Source organism: Meles meles, chromosome 15, assembly GCF_922984935.1.
Source record: "Meles meles chromosome 15, mMelMel3.1 paternal haplotype, whole genome shotgun sequence".
NCBI classification, from domain to species: domain Eukaryota; kingdom Metazoa; phylum Chordata; class Mammalia; order Carnivora; family Mustelidae; genus Meles; species Meles meles.
The window spans coordinates 76,632,449-76,654,930 of record NC_060080.1 but is presented as its reverse complement, the minus strand read 5'-3'; positions in this window follow the sequence as shown (position 1 = coordinate 76,654,930).

Here is a 22,482-nt window from a genome sequence, read left to right as displayed (position 1 = left end):
CTGCTGAGCAGAAAGCCTGATGTGGGGCTCAATCCCAAGACCCTGGGATCACGACCTGAGCTGAAGGCAGAGGCTTTAACCCGCCGAGCCACCCAGGCACCCCTCCTTCATATATTCTTACCTGGATCAAATGACAAGGTGGAAAAACTCACCACAGAAAAAGAACAAGATGCAGTACCAAAGGCTAGGGACCTAATCTATACAGACATTCGTAATATGTCAGATCTAGAGTTCATAATGACAATTCTCAAGGTGCTAGTTGGGCTCAAAAAAGGCATGTAAGACATCAGAGAAACCCTCTCTGAAGAAATCAAAGCCCTTTCTGGAGAAATAAAAGAATGAAAATCTAACCAAGTTGAAATTGAAAAAGCTATTAATGAGGTGCAATAAAAAATGGAGGCTCCTACTTCTAGGATCAATGAGGCAGAAGAGAGAATTAGTGATATAGAAGACCAAATGATGGAGAATAAAGAAACTGAGAAAAAGAGGGACAAACAGTTACTGGACCACGAGGGGAGAATTCGAGAGGTAAGTGATACCATAAGACGAAACAACATTAGAATAATTGGGATTCCAGAAGAAGAAGAAAGAAAGAGGGGAGCAGAAGGTATAGTGGAGAGAATTATTGTAGAGAATTTCCCTAATATGGCAAAGGGAACAAGCATCAAAATCCAGGAGGTGCAGAGAACCCCCCCTCAAAATCAATAAGAATAGGTCCACACCCCGTCATCCAATAGTAAATTTACAAGTCTTAGCAACAGAGAGAAAATCCTGAAAGCACTTTGGGACAAGAAGTCTTTAACATACAATGGTAAAAATATTAGATTGGCAGCTGACTTATCCACAGAGACCTGGCAGGCCAGAAAGAACTGGCATGATATTTTCAGAGCACTAAACAAGAAAAACATGCAGCCAAGAATACTATATCCAACTAGGCTGTCATTGAAAATAGGAGGAGAGATAAAAAAGCTCTCAGGACAAACTAAAACTTAAAGAATTTGTAAACACTAAACCAGCTCTACAGGAAAAGTTGAAAGAGGTCCTCTAAGCAAAGAGAGAGCCTAAAAGTGTAGACCAGAAAGGAACAGAGACAATATACACTAATAGTCACCTTACAGGCAATACAATGGCACTAAATTCATATCTCTCAATAGTCACCCTGAATGTAAATGGGCTAAATGCCCCAATCAAAAGACACAGGGCATCATAATGGATAATAAACAAAACCCATCAATATGCTGTCTACAGGAATCTCATTTTAGACCCAAAGACACCTCCAGATTTAAAGTGAGGGGGTGGAAAACAATTTACCATGCTAATGGACATTTAAAGAAAGCTGGGGTGGCAATCCTTATATCAGATCAATTAGATTTTAAGCCAAAGACAATAATAAGAGATGAGTAAGGACACTATATCATACTCGAAGGGTCCGTCCAACAAGGAGATCTAACAATTTTAAGTATCCATGCCCCAACAAGGGAGCAGCCAACTATATAAACCAATTAGTAAACAAAATCAAAGAAACACATCGACAATAATACAATAACAGTAAGGGACTTTAATACTACCTCTACTGAAATGGACAGAGCATCCAAGCAAAAGATCAAGAAGGAAATAAAGGCCTTAAATGACACACTGGACCAGATGGACATCACAGATATATTCAGAACATTCCATCCCAAAGCAACAGGATACACATTCTTCTCTAATGCGCAGGAACATTCTCCAGAATAGATCACATCTTGGGTCATAAACCAGGTCTCAACCAGGATCAAAAGATTGGGATCATTCCTTGCATATTTCAGACCACAATGCTCTGAAGCTAGAACTCAATCACAAGAGGAAATTTGGAAGGAACCCAAATACATAGAGACAAAAGGGCATTCTTCTAAAGAATGAATGGGTCAATCAGGAAATTAAAAAATATTTAAAAAAAATTCATGGAAACAAATGGTAATGAAAACAAAATGGTTCAAAATCTGTGGGACACAAAAAAGGCAGACCTGAGAGTAAAATACATAGCAACACAAGCCTTTCTCAAGATGCAAGAAAGGTTGAACATTCTCAAATACACAACCTAACCCTACACAAAAAGTAGCTGGAGAAAAAACAACAAAGAAAACCTAAACCCAGCAGGAGAAGATAAATAATAAAGATCAGAGCAGAAATCAATGAAATAGAAATAAACACAAACAAACAAAAAGCAATAGAACACATCAAGGAAATTAGGAGCTGGTTCTTAGAAAGAATTAACTAGATTGATAAGCCCCTAGCCAGCCTTATCAAAAAGCAAAGAGAAAGGACCCAAATTAATAAAATCATGAATGAAAGAGGAGAGATTACAACCAACACCAAAGAAATGCAAACAATTATAAGAACATATTATGAACAACTATATGCCAGCAAATTTGACAATCTGGAAGAAATGGATGCATTCCTAGAGACATATAAACCACCACAACTGAACCAGGAAGAAATAGAAAACCTGAATAGACCCATAACAAGTAAGCAAATTGAAGCAGTCATCAAAAATCTCCCAACAAGGGTGCCTGGGTGGCTCAGTGGGTTAAACCTCTGCCTTCAGCTCAGGTCATTATCTCAGAGTCCTGGGATTGAGCCCCTCATCGGGCTCCCTGCTGCTTCTTCCTTTCCTCTCTCTTTCTGCCTGCCTCTCTGCCTACTTGTGATCTCCCTCTCTGTCAAATAAATAAAATTTAAAAAAAATCTCCAAACAAACCAAAGCCCAGGGCCAGATGGCTTCCCAGGGGAATTCTACCAAGCACTTAAAGAAGAATTAATACCTATTCTCCTGAAACTGTTCCAAAAAATAGAAATGGAAGGAAAACTTCCAAACTCATTTTATGAGGCCAGCATCACCTTGATCCCAAAACCAGACAAGGATCCCATCAAAAAAGAGAACTGCAGACCAATATCCTTGATGAACACAGATGCGAAAATTCTCACCAAAAACTAGCCAATAGGATTCAACAGTACATTAAAAGGATTATTCACCACGACCAAGTGGGATTTATTCCAGGGCTGCAAGGTTGGTTCAACATCCACAAATCAATCAATGTGGTACACTACATTAATAAAAGAAAGAACAAGAACCATATGATACTCTCAATAGATGCTGAAAAAGCATTTGACAAAGTACAGCATCCCTTCCTGATCAAAACTCTTCAAAGTGTGGGGATAGAGGATACATACCTCAATATCATAAAAACCATCTATGAAAACCCCACCATGAATATCATTCTTAATGGAGAAAAACTGAGAGGTTTCCGCTAAGGTCAGGAAAAGGACAGAATGTCCATTATCTCCACTGCTTTTCAACATAGTACTAGAAGTCCTAGCCTTAGCAATCAGACAACAAAAAGAAATTAAAGGCATCCAAATTGGCAAAGAAGAAGTCAAACTATCACTCTTTGCAGATGATATGATACTATATGTGGAAAACCCAAAGACTCCACTCCAAATCTGCTAGAACTTGTACAGGAATTCTGTAAAGTGTCAGGATAGAAAATCAATGCACAGAAATCAGTTTCATTTCTCTACACCAACAACAAGACAGAAGAAAGAGAAATTAAGGAGGCAATCCCATTTACAATTGCACCCCACACCATAAGATACTTAGGAATAAACCTAACCAAAGAGGCAGAGAATCTATCCTCAGAAAGCTATAAAGTACTCATGAAAGAAATTGAGGAAGACACGAAGAAATGGAAAATGTTCCATGCTCCTGGATTGGAAGAACAAATATTGTGAAACTGTCTATGCTACCTAAAGCAATCTACACATTCAAGGCAATCCCTATCAAATCCCATCCACTTCTTTCAAAGAAATGGAACAAATAATCCTAAGATTTATACGGAACCAGAAAAGACCTCGAATAACCAGAGGAATGTTGAAAACAAAAACCAAAGTATTGGCATTACCATTATAAACTTTAAGCTCTATTTCAAAGCTGTCATCATTAAGACAGTATGGTACCAGAACAAAAACAGACACATAGATCAATGGAATCGAATGGAGAGCCTAGGAATAGACCCTCAACTCTATGGTCAACTAATCTTCGACAAAGCAGGAAAGAACTTCCAATGGAAAAAAAAGACCGTCTCTTCAACAACTGCTGTTGGGGGAATTGGACAGCCAAATGCAGAAAAATGAAACCGGACCATTTTCTTAAACCACACATGAAAATAGACTTAAAATGGATGTAGGAAAAAGTGTTAGAAAGAAATCCATCAAAATCCTTGAGGAGAATACAGGCAGCAACTTCTTTGACCTCAGCCACAGCAACATCTTCCTAGGAACATCACCAAAGGCAAGGGAAGCAAGGGCAAAAATGAACTATTGGGACTTCATCAAGATCAAACCTTTTGCACAGCAAAGGAAACAGTTAAAAAACCAAAAGACAACTGACAAAATGGGAGAAGATATTTGCAAACGACATATCAGACAATGGGCTAGTATCCAAAATCTATAAAGACCTTAGCAAACTCAACACCCAAAGAACAAATAATCCAATCAAGAAATGGGCAGAAGACATGAACAGTCATTTCTGCAAAGAAGACATCCAGATGGGTAACAGACACATGAAGAAGTGCTACACATCACTCGGCATCAGGGAAATACAAATCAAAACCACAATGAGATACCACTTCGCACCAGTCAGAATGGCTAAAATTAACAAGTCGGGAAATGACAGATGTTGGCGAGGATGCAGAGAAAGGGGAAACCTCCTGCACTGTTGGTGGGAATGCAAGCTGGTGCAACCACTCTGGAAAACAGCATGGAGATTCCTCAAAAAGTTGTAGATAGAGCTACCCTACACCCCAGCAATTGCACTACTGGGTATTTACCCTAAAGATACAAATATAGTGTTCCAAAGGGGCATGTGCATCTGAATGTTTATACCAGCAATGTCCACAATAGCCAAACTATGGAACTATGGAAATAACCTAGATGACCATAAACAGATGAATGGAATATATATATATATATGTTTATATATTTATAGATATAATTTATATATAAATATATATTTATATATATATTTATATGTATATATATGTATATAAACACACATACACACACACAATGGAATACTATGCAGCCATCAAAAGAAATGAAATCTTGCCATTTGCAACGACATGGATATGACTAGAGGATATTGTGCTTAGTGAAATAAGTCAGTCAGAGAAAGACAACTATCATATGATCTCCCTGATATGAGGAAGTGGAGAGACAACGTAGAGGGGTTGGGGGGTAGGAAAAGAATAAATGAAATAAGATGAGATTGGGAGGGAGGCAAATCATAAGAGACACTAAACCTCACACAACAAACTGAGGGTTGCCAGGGGGAGGAGGGGAGGGAGAGAGTGGTTGGGTTATGGACATTGGGGAAGGTACGTATTATGGTGAGTGCTATGAAGTGTGTAAACCTGGTGATTCACAGACCTGTTCCCTGCGACTAATGATACATTATATATTAATTAAAAATTTAAAAAATTAAAAAATAACATACAAAAAAGAAAGAATCCCTCTTTATCATCTTAAAGGAGATGCAACCCTTGTCTAGTTTAAATATGCCAGTACTATATCTTTGAAACTAAGAGGTAAGTTCCAAATTATTGGGCCCATTTGTGTGTGTGTGTGTGTGTGTGTGTGTGTGTGTGTGTGTGTGTGTGTGATATCTGTATCTGTATCTAAGTCTAGATCTGCAGTAGTATCTATATCTCTACCTCTACCTGTATCTGTATCTATAACCATATAGATATAATTTTGAACACTGCTCTGGTAGTTTTTAAAGAATTTTTAAATGTTGCTGTAGTGACTAACCACTTATGATAACTTGGGAGAATTTTTTCTTTTGGCCAAATACGCATTATCTCTGGAGGGAAGTAGAACATTATAACCAGAACCAGGCTCTGGGAAATGTGACCCCATCTGTATTTCATAATCATTTTCAGCTAGATTCCGGTTGTAAGATTTTGTCTCTTCTCTCAGGAATATTACCATACTAATTCCTAGTTTAACAACAACAACAACAAAAAAGGAAGAACACCTGGAAAAGTTAAGCAGACTAGCTTATTTGCTTGGGTTTTGAAATATTCGAAAAACCTGAATTGACCATTGTCTTACTTGTTTGTAATCAAACACAAATGGTCGAGCCACGTTCTGCTGGCACAACTTCTAAAAAGCATAACAAACAAAAAGTAGTGAAGGGGAGCCGAGCATGCTACCCCAAAATACACTGCCTTGGCATCGTGCCTATTTTGAGCCAAAGGTACTTGAGAAATTGTAGATGCAGAAGGACTCTCTGACCTTCCCTTTCTACATAAAAGTGCTTGATCATAATATTTCCCATGAGAAAGGTGCCCTTCCTCTAAAGAAAGACAACATGGTATCACCCAAGACTGGGAGTCAACACTGCAATAGACCTGGACAAACAGAACTACTAAAATCACCCTTGATCTTCCATCTGTTTCTCTCATGCATTTGCTTTTCACTGTCCCACAATTTACTGCCCCAAGCTCAAACCCCTTTGTCCTGTCACAGCCCACAGTTTATTGTTCTTTGTGTATAAAGGTACAGAAGCTTTTAAGGCAGCAGCTTCTTCAGGTCTTCATTTTTCTTCTGAGGACTTTCAAATACACATCAAAAATAGTAAATAAGGGGCGTCTGGGTGGCTCAGTGGGTTAAGCCGCTGCCTTCAGCTCAGGTCATGATCTCGGGGTCCTGGGATGAGTCCCGCATCGGGCTCTCTGCTCAGCAGGGAGCCTGCTTCCCTCTCTCTCTCTCTCTGGCTGCCTCTCTATCTAATTGTGATCTCTCTCTGTCAAATAAATAAATAAAATCTTTTAAAAAATAGTAAATAAGTGTATATGCTTGTTATTGCTCTTAATGTGTGATATGTCAGTTGAAATCTGAGGTCCTGCCACAGAACTCAAGGATAGAAGGAAGTTTGTAGTTCCTTCCACTAGGAACACTTCCAGAACACTCACTTGGGAAACTGTTGCTTAAAGTGGCAGATGAGATTAGGTGCCTGATTTACTGGCTATTCAACAAATCATAACATGTAAGAAGAAACATCTCAGCATGATATACTTTCCAAAATATTGACATGATGCACATGAAAAGGGATTCAGAAATCCATCTTACATTTCTGAACAAAGGATTTGAATTCTTAACTAAGAGCAGGTTTTCAATAGACTTCAGTCAAAGAAGCCTGATACGATGAAACATGGATGGGTTTTGAAACAAGATAGATCTGGGATTGAATCTTGTCTCTGCCATGTATTTGCTGGTTGCCTTAGGACAAGTTATTTGATTGCCTTCATCTTATGTCTTCATTTATAATATTGGGGTAATGGTCCTACAAAGTGGAACTGTTCTGCATATTTAAGGGAGGTAGGTAAAATTTTAGGAATTTAATTTAATTTAAGGAAGGTAGGTAAAATTTTAGGAATTTAATTTAATTTAAGGAAGGTAGGTAAAATTTTAGGGCACAGCAGATACTCAGTAAGAATTAACTCTTTTTTCTCTTCAAATTAGTTGCCATGAGTAGTAACTTAATCCAGAAGCAGTGCTCAGAATATGGCCTAGTTTTATCCAATGAATTAAAAAAAAAACAAAAACCAAAACAAAACAAAAAAACACACATAGGCAGTATCTCAAAGTGGGGTTTTTTTTTCATTCCATTTTTATTTTTGAAAATTAGTTTTTTTTATTTATTTTCAGCGTAACAGTGTTCATTGTTTTTGCACCACACCCAGTGCTCCATGCAGTATGTGCCTCCCTATTACCCAACACCTGGTTCCTCAACCTCCCACCTCCCCCCACAAAACCCTCTGGTTGTTTTTCAGAGTCCATAGTCTCTCATGCTTCATCTCACCTTCCAGTTTCCCTCAACTCCCTCTCCTCTCCATCTCCCCATGTCCTCCATGTTATTTGTTATGCTCCACAAATAAGTGAGACCATATGATACTTGACTGTCTCTGCTTGACTTATTTCGCTCAGCATAATTTCTTCCAGTCCTGTCCATGTTGCTACAAAAGTTGGGTATTCGTCCTTTCTGATGGAGGCATAATACTCCATTGTGTATATGGACCACATCTTCCTTATCCATTCATCCGTTGAAGGGCATCTTGGTTCTTTCCACAGTTTGGTGACCGTAGCCATTGCTGCAATAAACATTGGGGTACAAATGGCCCTTCTTTTCACTACATCTGTATCTTTGGTGTAAATACCCAGCAGTGCAATTGCAGGGTCATAGGGAAGCTCTATTTTTAATTTCTTCAGGAATCTCCACACTGTTCTCCAAAGTGGCTGCACTAACTTGCATTCCCACCAACAGTGGAAGAGGGTTCCCCTTTCTCCACATCCTCTCCAACACACATTGTTTCCGGTCTTGCTAATTTTGGCCATTCTAACTGGTGTCAGGTGGTATCTCAATGTTGTTTTAATTTGAATCTCCCTGATGGCTAGTGATGATGAACATTTTTTCATGTGTCTGATAGCCATTTGTATGTCTTCATTGGAGAAGTGTCTATTCATATCTTCTACCCATTTTTTGATATGATTATCTGTTTTGTGTGTGTTGAGTTTGAGAAGATCTTTGTAGATCCTGGATATCAACCTTTTGTCTGTACTGTCATTTACAAATATCTTCTCCCATTCCGTGGGTTGCCTCTTTGTTTTGTTGACTGTTTCCTTTGCTGTGCAGAAGCTTTTGATCTTGATGAAGTCCCAAAAGTTCATTTTTGCTTTTGTTTCCTTGGCCTTTGGAGACTTATCTTGAAAGAAGTTGCAGTGGCTGATATCGAAGAGGTTACAGCCTATGTTCTCCTCTAGGATTCTGATAGATTCCTGTCTCACGTTGAGGTCTTTTATCCATTTCGAGTTTATCTTTGTGAACGGTGTAAGAGAATGGTCAAGTTTCATTCTTCTACATATCGCTGTCCAGTTTTTCCAGCACCATTTATTGAAGAGACTGTCTTTTTTCCATTGAATATTTTTTCCTGTTTTGTCGAAGATTATTTGACCATAGAGTTGAGGGTCCATATCTGGGCTCTCCACTCTGTTCCACTGGTCTATGTGTCTGTTTTTATGCCAGTACCACGCTGTCTTGGTGATCACAGCTTTGTAGTAAAGCTTGAAATCGGGTAACGTGATGCCGCCAGTTTGGTTTTTGTTTTTCAACATTTCCTTAGCAATTCGGGGTCTCTTCTGACTCCATACAAATTTTAGGATTATTTGCTCCAGCTCTTTGAAAAATGTCGGTGGAATTTTGATCGGAATGGCATTAAAAGTATAGATTGCTCTAGGCAGTATAGACATTTTAACAATGTTTATTCTTCCAATCCAAGAGCATGGAACAGTCTTCCATCTTTTTGTGTCTTCTTCAATTTCTTTCATGAGTGTTCTGTAGTTCCTCGAGTATAGGTCCTTTACTTCTTTGGTTAGGTTTATGCCCAGGTATCTTATGGTTCTTGGTGCTCTAGTAAATGGAATCGATTCTCTAATTTCCCTTTCTGTATTTTCATTGTTAGTGTATAAGAAAGCCACTGATTTCTGTACATTGACTTTGTAGCCTGCCACCTTACTGAATTGCTGTATGAGTTCTAGTAGTTTGGGGGTGGAGTCTTTGGGGTTTTCCATATAAAGAATCATGTCATCTGTGAAGAGAGAGAGTTTGACTTCTTCCTTGCCAATTTGGATACCTTTTATTTCTCTTTGTTGTCTGATTGCCATTGCTAGTACTTCTAATACTATGTTGAACAAGAGTGGTGAGAGTGGGCATCCTTGTCGTGTTCCTGATCTCAACGGGAAGGCTGCAAGCTTTTTCCCATTGAGGATGATATTTGCTGTGGGTCTTTCATAGATAGATTTTATGAAGTTCAGGAATGTTCCCTCTATCCCTATACTTTGAAGCGTTTTCATCAGGAACGGATGCTGGATTTTGTCAAATGCTTTTTCTGCATCAATTGAGAGGACCATGTGGTTCTTCTCTCTTCTCTTATTGATGTGTTCTATCACACTGACTGATTTGCGAATGTTGAACCAACCTTGCAACCCAGGGATGAATCCCACCTGGTCATGGTGGATAATCTTTTTAATGTGCTGCTGGATCCTGTTTGCTAGGATCTTGTGATGAAATGGATGCATTCCTGGAAAGCTACAAACTCCCAAAATTGAACCAGGAAGAAATTGACAACCTGAACAGACCGATATCTAGTAATGAGATTGAAGCAGTGATCAAAAACCTCCCAAAAAACAAGAGCCCAGGACCTGACGGATTCCCTGGGGAATTCTACCAAACTTTCAAAGAAGAAATAACACCAATTCTCCTGAAGCTGTTCCAAAAAATTGAAGCAGAAGGAAAACTTCCAGACTCTTTTTATGAAGCCAGCATTACCCTGATCCCCAAACCAGGCAAAGACCCTACCAAAAAGGAGAATTTCAGACCAATATCACTGATGAATATGGATGCAAAGATTCTTCTGCCCATTTTTTGATATGATTCTCTGTTTTGTGTGTGTTGAGTTGAGGAGATCTTTATAGATCCTGGATATCAACCTTTTGTCTGTACTGTCATTTGCAAATATCTTCTCCCATTCCGTGGGTTGCCTTTTTGTTTTGTTGACTGTTTCCTTTGCTGTGCAGAAACTTTTGATCTTGATGAAGTCCCAAAAGTTCATTTTCGCTTGAGTTTCCTTGGCCTTTGGAGACATATCTTGAAAGAAGTTGCTGTCGCTGATATCAAAGAGATTACTGCCTATGTAATCCTCTAGGATTCTGATGGATTCCTGTCTCACGTTGAGGTCTTTTATCCATTTCGAGTTTATCTTTGTGTACGGTGTAAGAGAATGGTTGAGTTTCATTCTTCCACATATCGCTGTCCAGTTTTCCCAGCATCATTTATTGAAGAGAATGTCTTTTTTCCATTGAATATTTTTTCCTGATTTGTCAAAGATTATTTGACCATAGTGTTGAGGGACCATATCTAGGCTCTTCACTCTTTTCCACTGGTCAATGTGTTTCTTTTTATGCCAGTACCACGCTGTCTTGGTGATCACAGTTTTGTAGTAAAGCTTGAAATCGGGTAACGTGATGCCGCCAGTTTGGTTTTTGTTTTTCAACATTTCCTTAGCAATTTGGGTCTCTTCTGATTCCATACAAATTTTAGGATTATTTGCTCCAGCTCTTTGAATAATATCCGTGGAATTTTGATCGGAATGGCATTAAAAGTATAGGTTGCTCTAGGCAGTATAGACATTTTAACAATGTTTATTCTTCCAATCCAAGAGCATGGAACAGTCTTCCATCTTTTTGTGTCTTCTTCAATATCTTTCATGAGTGTTCTGTAGTTCCTCGAGTATAGGTCCTTTACCTCTTTGGTTAGATTTATTCCCAGGTATCTTATGGTTCTTGGTGCTATAGTAAATGGAATCGATTCTCTAATTTCCCTTTCTGTATTTTCATTGTTAGTGTATAAGAAAGCCACTGATTTCTGTACATTGACTTTGTAGCCTGCCACCTTACTGAATTGCTGTATGAGTTCTAGTAGTTTAGGGTGGAGTCCTTGGGGTTTTCCATATAAAGAATCATGTCATCTGTGAAGAGAGAGAGTTTGACTTCTTCATTCCCAATTTGGATACATTTTATTTCTCTTTGTTGTCTGATTGCCATTGCTAGTACTTCTAATACTATGTTGAACAAGAGTGGTGAGAGTGGGCATCCTTGTCGTGTTCCTGATCTCAACGGGAAGGCTGGAAGCTTTTTCCCCTTGAAGATGATATTTGCTGTGGGTCTTTCATAGATAGATTTTATGAAGTTCAGGAATGTTCCCTCTATCCCTATACTTTGATCCTTTTTAATCAGGAACAGATGCGGGATTTTATCAAATGCTTTTTCTGCATCAATTGAGAGGACCTTGTGGTTCTTCTCTCTTCTCTTATTGATTTGTTCTATCACATTGATTGATTTGCAAATGTTGAACCAACCTTGCAACCCAGGGATGAATCCCACCTGGTCATGGTTGATAATCTTTTTAATGTGCTTCTGGATCCTGTTTGCTAGGACATTGTTGAGAATCTTTGCATCCATATTCATCAGTGATATTTGTCTGAAATTCTCCTTTTTGGTAGGGTCTTTGCCTGGTTTGGGGATCAGGGTAATGCTGGCTTCATAAAAAGAGTCTGGAAGTTTTCCTTCTGCTTCAATTTTTTGAACAGCTTCAGGAGAATTGGAGTTATTTCTTCTTTGAAAGTTTGGTAGAATTCCCCAGGGAATCCGTGAGGTCCTGGGCTCTTGTCTTTTGGGAGGTTTTTGATCACTGCTTCAATCTCGTTACTAGATATCGGTCTATTCAGGTTGTCAATTTCTTCCTGGTTCAATTTTGGGAGTTTGTAGCTTTCCAGGAATGCATCCATTTCATCTAGGTTGCTTAGGTTATTGGCATATAACTGTTGGTAATAATTTCTGATGATTGTTTCTATTTCCTTGGTGTTAGTTGTGATCTCTCCCTTTTCATTCATAATTTTATTAATTTGGGCTTTCTCTCTTTTCTTTTGGATTAGTGTGGCCAATGGTTTATCGATCTTATTGATTCTTTCAAAAAACCAGCTTCTAGTTTCATTGATACGTTCTACTGTATCTCTCGTTTCCACCTCATTGATCTCTGCTCTAATCTTGATTATTTCCCTTCTTGCGTGTGGAGTTGGTTTGATCTGTTGTTGATTCTCCAGTTCTTGAAGGTGTAGAGACAGCTGGTGTATTCTGGATTTTTCAATTTTTTTGAGGGAGGCTTGGATGGCTATGGATATCCCCTTAGAACCGCCTTTCCTGTATTCCATAGGTTTTGGACCGATGTGTCTTCATTGTCCTTGGTTTCCATGAATTGTTTAAGTTCATCTTTGATCTTCTGGTTGATCCAAGCATTCTGAAGCAAGGTGGTCTTTCGCTTCCAGGTGTTTGAGTTCCTTCTGAACTTTTCCTTGTGATTGAGTTCCAGTTTCAAAGCATTGTGATCTGAGAATATGCAGGGAATAATGTCAGTCTTTTGGTATCGGTTGAGTCCTGCTTTGTGACCCAGTATGTGGTCTATTCTGGAGAAGGTTCCATGTGCACGTGAGAAGAATGAGTATTCTGTTGTTTTAGGGTGGAATGTTCTGTATATGTCTATGAGGTCCATCTGGTCAATGTTTCATTCAATGCTCTTATTTCTTTATTAATTTTCTGCTTCGATGATCTGTCTATTTCTGAGAGAGGCGTATTAAGATCCCCTACTATTATTGTATTCATATCAATATGACTCTTTATCTTGAGTAATAGTTTTCTTATGTAATTGGGTGCTCCCATATTGGGGGCATAGATATTCACAATTGTTAGGTCATCTTGGCGGATAGTCCCTTTAAGAATGATGTAGTGTCCTTCTGTATCTCTGACTACAGTCTTTAGTTTAAAATCTAATTTATCTGATATGAGAATTGCTACCCCGGCCTTCTTTTGAGGCCCATTGGCATGAACGATGCTTCTCCATCCTGATCCAAGCATTCTGAAGCAAGGTGGTCTTTCGCTTCCAGGTGTTTGAGTTCCTTCCGAACTTTTCCTTGTGACTGAGTTCCAGCTTCAAAGCATTGTGATCTGAGAATATGCAGGGAATAATGTCAGTCTTTTGGTATCGGTTGAGTCCTGCTTTGTGACCCAGTATGTGGTCTATTCTGGAGAAGGTTCCTTGTGCACTTGAGAAGAATGAGTATTCTGTTGTTTTAGGGTGGAATGTTCTGTATATGTCTATGAGGTCCATCTGGTCCAATGCTTCATTCAATGCTCTTATTTCTTTATTAATTTTCTGCTTCAATGATCTGTCTATTTCTGAGAGAGGCATATTAAGATCTCCTACTATTATTGTACTCATATCAATATGACTCTTTATCTTGATTAATAGTTTTCTTATGTAATTGGGGGCTCCCATATTGGGGGCATAGATATTCACAATTGTTAGATCATCTTGGCAGATAGTCCCTTTAAGAATGATGTAGTGTCCTTCTGTATCTCTGACTACAGTCTTTCGTTTAAAATCTAATTTATCTGATAGGAGAATCGCTACCCTGGCCTCCTTTTGAGGCCCATTGGCATGAAAGATGCTTTTCCATCCCTTCACTTTCAGTCTGGGTGTATCCTTAGGTTCAAAATGGGTCTCTTGTAGACAACATATGGATGGGTCCTGTCGTTTCATGCAATCTGCAACCCTCTGTCGTTTTATGGGTGCATTTAGGCCATTCACATTGAGAGTGATTATTGAGAGATAGGTTTTTATTGAAGTCTTTCTGTCTATAGGTTGTTTCTATATTTCTGTTCAATGATATTCTTAGGATTTTTTCTCTTTTTTGGACCCCCCTTAATTATTCCTGCAGTGTCGGCTTGGTGGTTGCATAGTCTTTCAAGCCTTGCCGGTCTTGGAAACTCTTTATCTCTCCATCCATTTTAAATGTCAGTCTTGCTGGATAGAGTATTCATGGTTGCATTTTCTTCTCATGTATTACTGTGAATATATTTTGCCAGCCCTTCCTGGCTTGCCAGGTCTCTGTGGAAAGATCTGACGTCATACTAATGGGCTTTCCTCTGTATGTAAGGAGCTTCTTTGTCCTAGCTGCTTTTAAGAGGGCCTGTCGTGAAACATAAATCCTCATTTTAACTATAGGGTGTTGTGAGAACTTTTGAGAATCTAAAATCTTGGGAGGAAATCTCTCTGCCTCTAGTACATGAACGTTGTTTCCATTTGTGAGTTTGGGAAAATTTTCATAGACAACTTCTTCCACTATATCTTCTAGACTTCTTTCTTTTTCCTCCCCTTCAGGGATTCCAATAATTCTGACTTTGGAACGTTTCATGGCATCATTTATTTCCCTGATTCTGTTTTCGTGGCTTCTGAGCTGTTTGTTCCAGGCTTCCTCCTGATCCTTTCTCTCTATCTGTTTGTCCTCCAGATCACTAATTCTATCTTCTGTCTCAGTTACCCTAACTTTTAGAGAATTTAGATTAGATTGGAACTCTTTGAGAGCATTTTGAACATCCATCTCCGGTGGCTTTCAGTTCTGCCCTAACTTTGAGAACATCATCCCTGGTGGCTTTCAGTTCTGCCCTTACCAATTCTGTTTGGTCATCCATGGCTTTCTCCAACCTAGCTATTGCCTGGATAATTGTTAGTCTGAATTCCTTTTCTGACATATTGTCTATGTCGATAGCCATTAGCTCTGTTGCAGAAGGTCCATCCTCTGTATTTTTCTTCTGTTGGGTATTCCTCCTCCTAGTCATTTTGGTAAGAGATGACTGAACAGATGCAGCTGGACTTATCGATTGAGGTGCAGTCAAGGTGCACCCTGGGACGCTTCTGTGCAATCAGGGTTCCCCACCCAAATGAGACAGAAAAGAAAAGAAAAAGAAATAGAGAAGAAGAAAGAAAAAAAGGGAAAAGAAAAAAGGAAAAAAAAGAGAGAGAAAGAGAGCAGGAAAAAAAGGGAAGATAAAAGAGAAGGCTCAGCCCAAATGGACCACAAGGTAAGATTTATGAAGTAAACAAACAAAAACAGACAAACAAAAAGACTGATAAAAGTATATGACAAGAGAAATATATATATATATATATAAGCAAAAAAAGGAAAGAACCTCATTAGAACGAACCCCAAGTATAAGATTTATATATTATCAGGAGAAACACAAATTCACAGAAACACTGACCGAAGGAAAAATTGGGAGAGTGGTTATAAATTCTCATTGTGGGTGAGAAAGGTTATTTTGATTCTTCTTGAATGTATCTTGATGTTTTTCTTAAGGGACTCAACTTTCCTAAGTTGCAGAGGGATTAGAAACTGGTTTGCCTATAGGTGTAGCATTTTTGGGGAAAGGGGATTACCTTGAAGTTTAACTCTATATGTATAGTAGAAAATAAAAATTAAAAAAGAATAAACTAGACTAAACTAAGTTAAAATTAAAAAAGAATTTAAAAAATAGAAAAGCAAAAGAAAAACATGGGTGTATGTATCAAAAAGTTGAGGTTAGAAGTTTATTAAAAAATTTGATGTACTCGACAGACATCTCAGTGTGATGGTAAATAGGTTAAAAATTTATCTGAATGTATAAAAAAAAAAGAACCAGAATATTGGTTAAGAGTTAAAAATAAAAGTTGTATTTATGAAGTAGTGGTGGTTTTTCTCTTGTAGTCTTCTTTTTTTTTTTTCTTCCTTCCTGGTTGGTTTTCTGGGGGAGGGGCCTGCCACCTGGGTTTTCAGACAATGATGTTCCCTGAATTAAGTCCTCCCACTCCCCTCAAGGGCGTGGGCTCTGAGGAACCTGTTTTTTTCAGGCTTCTGTTCTCTGGGGGGTTCTTATGTTCTTTCATCTGTTTTCTCTCGCCTTGACAGCTTTTGATGGTTTTTGGAGTTTTAGAGGAGAGCAAACTGCACCCCGACCTCCCTCTCAGAGAGAAGCCTCAGAATGTTTTGCAAGTGTTGCTGGCAGAGTGGGTTCTGAGTCACTGTCCCTGGGGATGCAGGAGCTCCTCGTTGTTCCCAATACCAGGGCAGCAGTGGCTGTCTAGGCAGCTCCAGACCGCCAGAGAGGTTCTGATCAGAGATTGCACACTGAGATTTTCCCGCTGTCCCGGGCTGGGAATGTATGGTTTTTCCGGATGCCAGAGCCCCAGGCTAACACCTATGAGCACCTCTCCCAAGGGAGGGTGTGGGATACACGCATTTCAGGATTGCCATCTGGCCAGGCTCCCAGCCCCTCATGGGAGCCAGACCCCACTCGTTCTCGGGCACGCTGGCGGGTCAGGTGCACTGGCGGCTCAGGGACAGAGACCTGATTTCTCCGCCACACTCTCTCTGGCTCAGTGCCAGGGGAGGCTGTCCTGGGTCCGGGGACTTAGGTCCCTGACCCTAACTGCCCAGATTCCCACTATTTACCCCACCGCGATCCTTTGCTCTTTGTTTTTTGAGTGCTTTCAACCAGACTCCAAGTTAATGCTCGTCCCCAGATGCAGGGCACTCTCGTATTGGGGTATTACTTTCCAATCGGTCATCTCTGGTGGCTCCCTCCCCCTTTTGTTTATCTTCCGATATCATCCGATGTTCCCACTCTGCTTTACCTGCCACTGGCGTCTTCTGCTCCTGGAGAGATCCAGACGTCTATAATTCTGATCTCAGGCTGATTTCATGTGTGGTCGGAGTGGTTGGTAGGTAATCAGCTCACTTTAGGGTACAGATTGAAATGGTGCCTCATCCTACTTCCCCGCCATCTTGACTTCTCTATTCATATACTTTTATCAGTCTTTTTGTTTGTCTGTTTTTGTTTGTTTACTTCATAAATCTTACCTTGGAGCCCATTTGGGCTGAGCCTTCTCTTTTATCTTCCCTCTTTTTCCTGTCTCTCTCTCTCTCTCTTTTTTCCCCTTTTTTCTTTTCTTTTTCTTTCTTCTTCTCTATTTCTTTTTTCTTTTCTTTTTTCTCTCATTTGGGTGGGGGACTCTAATTGCACAGAAGCGTTCCAGGGTGCACCTTGACTACACCACAATTGATAAATCCAGCTGCATCCATTCAGTCATCTCTTACCAAAATGACTAGGAGGAGGAATACCCAACAGAAGAAAAATACAGAGGATGGACCTTCTGCAACAGAGCTAATGGCTATCGACATAGACAATATGTCAGAAAAGGAATTCAGACTAACAATTATCCAGGCAATAGCTAGGTTCGAGAAAGCCATGGATGACTAAACAAAATTGGTAAGGGCAGAACTGAAAGCCACCAGGGATGATGTTCTCAATGTTAGGGCAGAACTGAAAGACACCAGGGATGATGCACAAAATGCTCTCAATGAGTTCCAATCTAATCTAAATTCTCTAAAAGCTAGGGTAACTGAGACAGAAGATAGAATTAGTGATCTGGAGGACAAACAGATAGAGAGAAAGGATCAGGATCAGGAGGAAGCCTGGAACAAACAGCTCAGAAGTCACGAAAACAGAATCAGGGAAATAAATGATGCCATGAAACGTTCCAACATCAGAATTATTGGAATTGCTGAAGGGGAGGAAAAAGAAGGAAGTCTAGAAGTTATCGTGGAAGAAGTTGTCTATGAATATTTTCCCAATCTCACGAATGGAAACAACGTTCATGTACTAGAGGCAGAGAGGTTCCCCCCAAGATTATAGATGCTTGAAAGTCCTCCCAACACATTATACTTAAAATGAGGAATTATGTTTCACGACAGGCCGTCTTAAAAGCAGCTAGGACAAAGAAGCTCCTTACATACAGAGGAAAGCCCATTAGAATAACGTCAGACCTTTCCACAGAGACCTGGCAAGCCAGGAAAGGATGGAAAAATATATTCAGAGTACTAAATGAGAAGAACATGCAGCCAAGATTACTTTATCCAGCAAGGTTAACATTCAAAATAGATGGAGAGATAAAGAGATTCCAAGACCAGCAAGGCTTGAAAGACTATGCAACCACCAAGCCGACACTGCAGGAATAGTTAAGGGGGGGTCATATAAAAGAGAAAAAATCCTAAGAATATCATTGAACAGAAATATAGAAACAATCTGTAGACAGAAAGATTTCAAAGGTAACACGATGTCAATAAAAACCTATCTCTCAATAATCACTCTCAATGTGAATGGCCTAAATGCGCCCAAAAAACAACACAGGGTTGCAGATTGGAAAAAATGACAGGACCCATCCATATGTTGTCTACAAGAGACCGATTTTGAACCTAAGGATACACCCAGACTGAAAGTGAAGGGATGGAGAAGCATCTTTCATGCCAATGGGCCTCAAATGAAGGCCGGGGTAACGATTCTCATATCAGATAAATTAGATTTTAAACTAAAGACTGTAGTCAGAGATACAGAAGACACTACATAATTCTTAAAGGGACTATCCACCAAGATGATCTAACAATTGTGAATATCTATGCCTCCAATATGGGAGCACCCAATTACATAAGAAAACTATTAATCAAGATAAAGAGTCATATTGATATGAATACAATAATAGTAGGGGATCTTAATACGCCTCTCTCAGAAATAGACAGATCATCGAAGCAGAAAATTAATAAAGAAATAAGAGCATTGAATGAAACATTGGACCAGATGGACCTCATAGACATATACAGAACATTCCACCCTAAAACAACAGAATACTCATTCTTCTCATGTGCACATGGAACCTTCTCCAGAACAGACCATGTACTGGGTCACATAGCAAGACTCAACCGATACCAAAAGACTGACATTATTCCCTGCATATTCTCTGATCACAATGCTTTGAAACTGGAACTCAATCACAAGGAAAAGTTCAGAAGGAACTCAAACACCTGGAAGCGAAAGACCACCTTGCTTCAGAATGCTTGGATCAACCAGAAGATCAAAGATGAACTTAAACAATTCATGGAAACCAAGGACAATGAAGACACATCGGTCCAAAACCTATGGAATACAGGAAAGGCGGTTCTAAGGGGAAATCCATAGCCATCCAAGCCTCCCTCAAAAAAATTGAAAAATCCAGAATACACCAGCTGTCTCTACACCTTCAAGAACTGGAGAATCAACAACAGATCAAACCAACTCCACACGCAAGAAGGGAAATAATCAAGATTAGAGCAGAGATCAATGAGGTGGAAACGAGAGATACAGTAGAACGTATCAATGAAACTAGAAGCTGGTTTTTTGAAAGAATCAATAAGATCGATAAACCATTGGCCACACTAATCCAAAAGAAAAGAGAGAAAGCCCAAATTAATAAAATTATGAATGAAAAGGGAGAGATCACAACTAACACCAAGGAAATAGAAACAATCATCAGAAATTATTACCAACAGTTATATGCCAATAACCTAAGCAACCTAGATGAAATGGATGCATTCCTGGAAAGCTACAAACTCCCAAAATTGAACCAGGAAGAAATTGACAACCTGAATAGACCGATATCTAGTAACGAGATTGAAGCAGTGATCAAAAACCTCCCAAAAGACAAGAGCCCAGGACCTCACGGATTCCCTGGGGAATTCTACCAAACTTTCAAAGAAGAAATAACTCCAATTCTCCTGAAGCTGTTCAAAAAATTGAAGCAGAAGGAAAACTTCCAGACTCTTTTTATGAAGCCAGCATTACCCTGATCCCCAAACCAGGCAAAGACCCTACCAAAAAGGAGAATTTCAGACAAATATCACTGATGAATATGGATGCAAAGATTCTCAACAATGTCCTAGCAAACAGGATCCAGAAGCACATTAAAAAGATTATCCACCATGACCAGGTGGGATTCATCCCTGGGTTGCAAGGTTGGTTCAACATTTGCAAATCAATCAATGTGATAGAACAAATCAATAAGAGAAGAGAGAAGAACCACAAGGTCCTCTCAATTGATGCAGAAAAAGCATTTGATAAAATCCCGCATCCGTTCCTGATTAAAAAGGATCAAAGTATAGGGATAGAGGGAACATTCCTGAACTTCATAAAATCTATCTATGAAAGACCCACAGCAAATATCATCTTCAAGGGGAAAAAGCTTCCAGCCTTCCCGTTGAGATCAGGAACACGACAAGGATGCCCACTCTCACCACTCTTGTTCAACATAGTATTAGAAGTACTAGCAATGGCAATCAGACAACAAAGAGAAATAAAATGTATCCAAATTGGGAATGAAGAAGTCAAACTCTCTCTCTTCACAGATGACATGATTCTTTATATGGAAAACCCCAAGGACTCCACCCTAAACTACTAGAACTCATACAGCAATTCAGTAAGGTGGCAGGCTACAAAGTCAATGTACAGAAATCAGTGGCTTTCTTATACACTAACAATGAAAATACAGAAAGGGAAATTAGAGAATCGATTCCATTTACTATAGCACCAAGAACCATAAGATACCTGGGAATAAATCTAACCAAAGAGGTAAAGGACCTATACTCGAGGAACTACAGAACACTCATGAAAGATATTGAAGAAGACACAAAAAGATGGAAGACTGTTCCATGCTCTTGGATTGAAAGAATAAACATTGTTAAAATGTCTATACTGCCTAGAGCAATCTATTCTTTTAATGCCATTCCGATCAAAATTCCACCGATATTTTTCAAAGAGCTGGAGCAAATAATCCTAAAATTTGTATGGAATCAGAAGAGACCCAAATTGCTAAGGAAATGTTGAAAAACAAAAACCAAACTGGCGGCATCACGTTACCCGATTTCAAGCTTTACTACAAAGCTGTGATCACCAAGACAGCAAGATACTGGCATAAAAACAGACACATTGACCAGTGGAAAAGAGTGAAGAGCCTAGATATGTTCCCTCAACACTATGGTCAAATAATCTTTGACAAATCAGGAAAAAATATTCAATGGAAAAAAGACAGTCTCTTCAATAAATGGTGCTGGGAAAACTGGACAGCGATATGTAGAAGTATGAAACTCAACCATTCTCTTACACCATACACAAAGATAAACTCGAAATGGATAAAAGACCTCAACGTGAGACAGGAATCCATCAGAATCCTAGAGGATTACATAGGCAGCAATCTCTTTGATATCAGCGACAGCAACTTCTTTCAAGATATGTCTCCAAAGGCCAAGGAAACTAAAGCGAAAATGAACTTTTGGGACTTCATCAAGATCAAAAGTTTCTGCACAGCAAAGGAAACAGTCAACAAAACAAAAAGGCAACCCACGGAATGGGAGAAGATATTTGCAAATGACAGTACAGACAAAAGGTTGATATCCAGGATCTATAAAGACCTCCTCAAACTCAACACACACAAAACAGAGAATCATATCAAAAAATGGGCAGAAGATATGAACAGACACTTCTCCAATGAAGACATACAAATGGCTATCAGACACATGAAAAAATGTTCATCATTACTAGCCATCAGGGAGATTCAAATTAAAACCACATTGAGATACCACCTGACACCAATTAGAATGGCCAAAATTAGCAAGACAGGAAACAACCTGTGTTGGAGAGGATGTGGAGAAAGGGGAACACTCTTACATGTTTGGTGGGAATGCAAGTGCAGCCACTTTGGAGAACAGTGTGGAGATTCCTGAAGAAATTAAGAATAGAGCTTCCCTATGACCCAGCAATTGCACTGCTCAGTATTTACCCCAAAGATACAGATGTAGTGAAAACAAGGGCCATTTGTACCCCAGTGTTTATTGCAGCAGTGGCTACAGTCGCCAAACTGTGGAAAGAACCAAGATGCCCTTCAACGGATGAATGGATAAGGACGATGTGGTCCATATACACAATGGAGTATTATGCCTCCATCAGAAAGGACGGATACCCAACTTTTGCAGCAACGTGGACGGGACTGGAAGAAATTATGCTGAGCGAAATAAGTAAAGCAGAGAGAGTCAAGTATCATATGGTCTCACTTATTTATGGAACATAACAAATAACATGGAGGACATGGGGAGA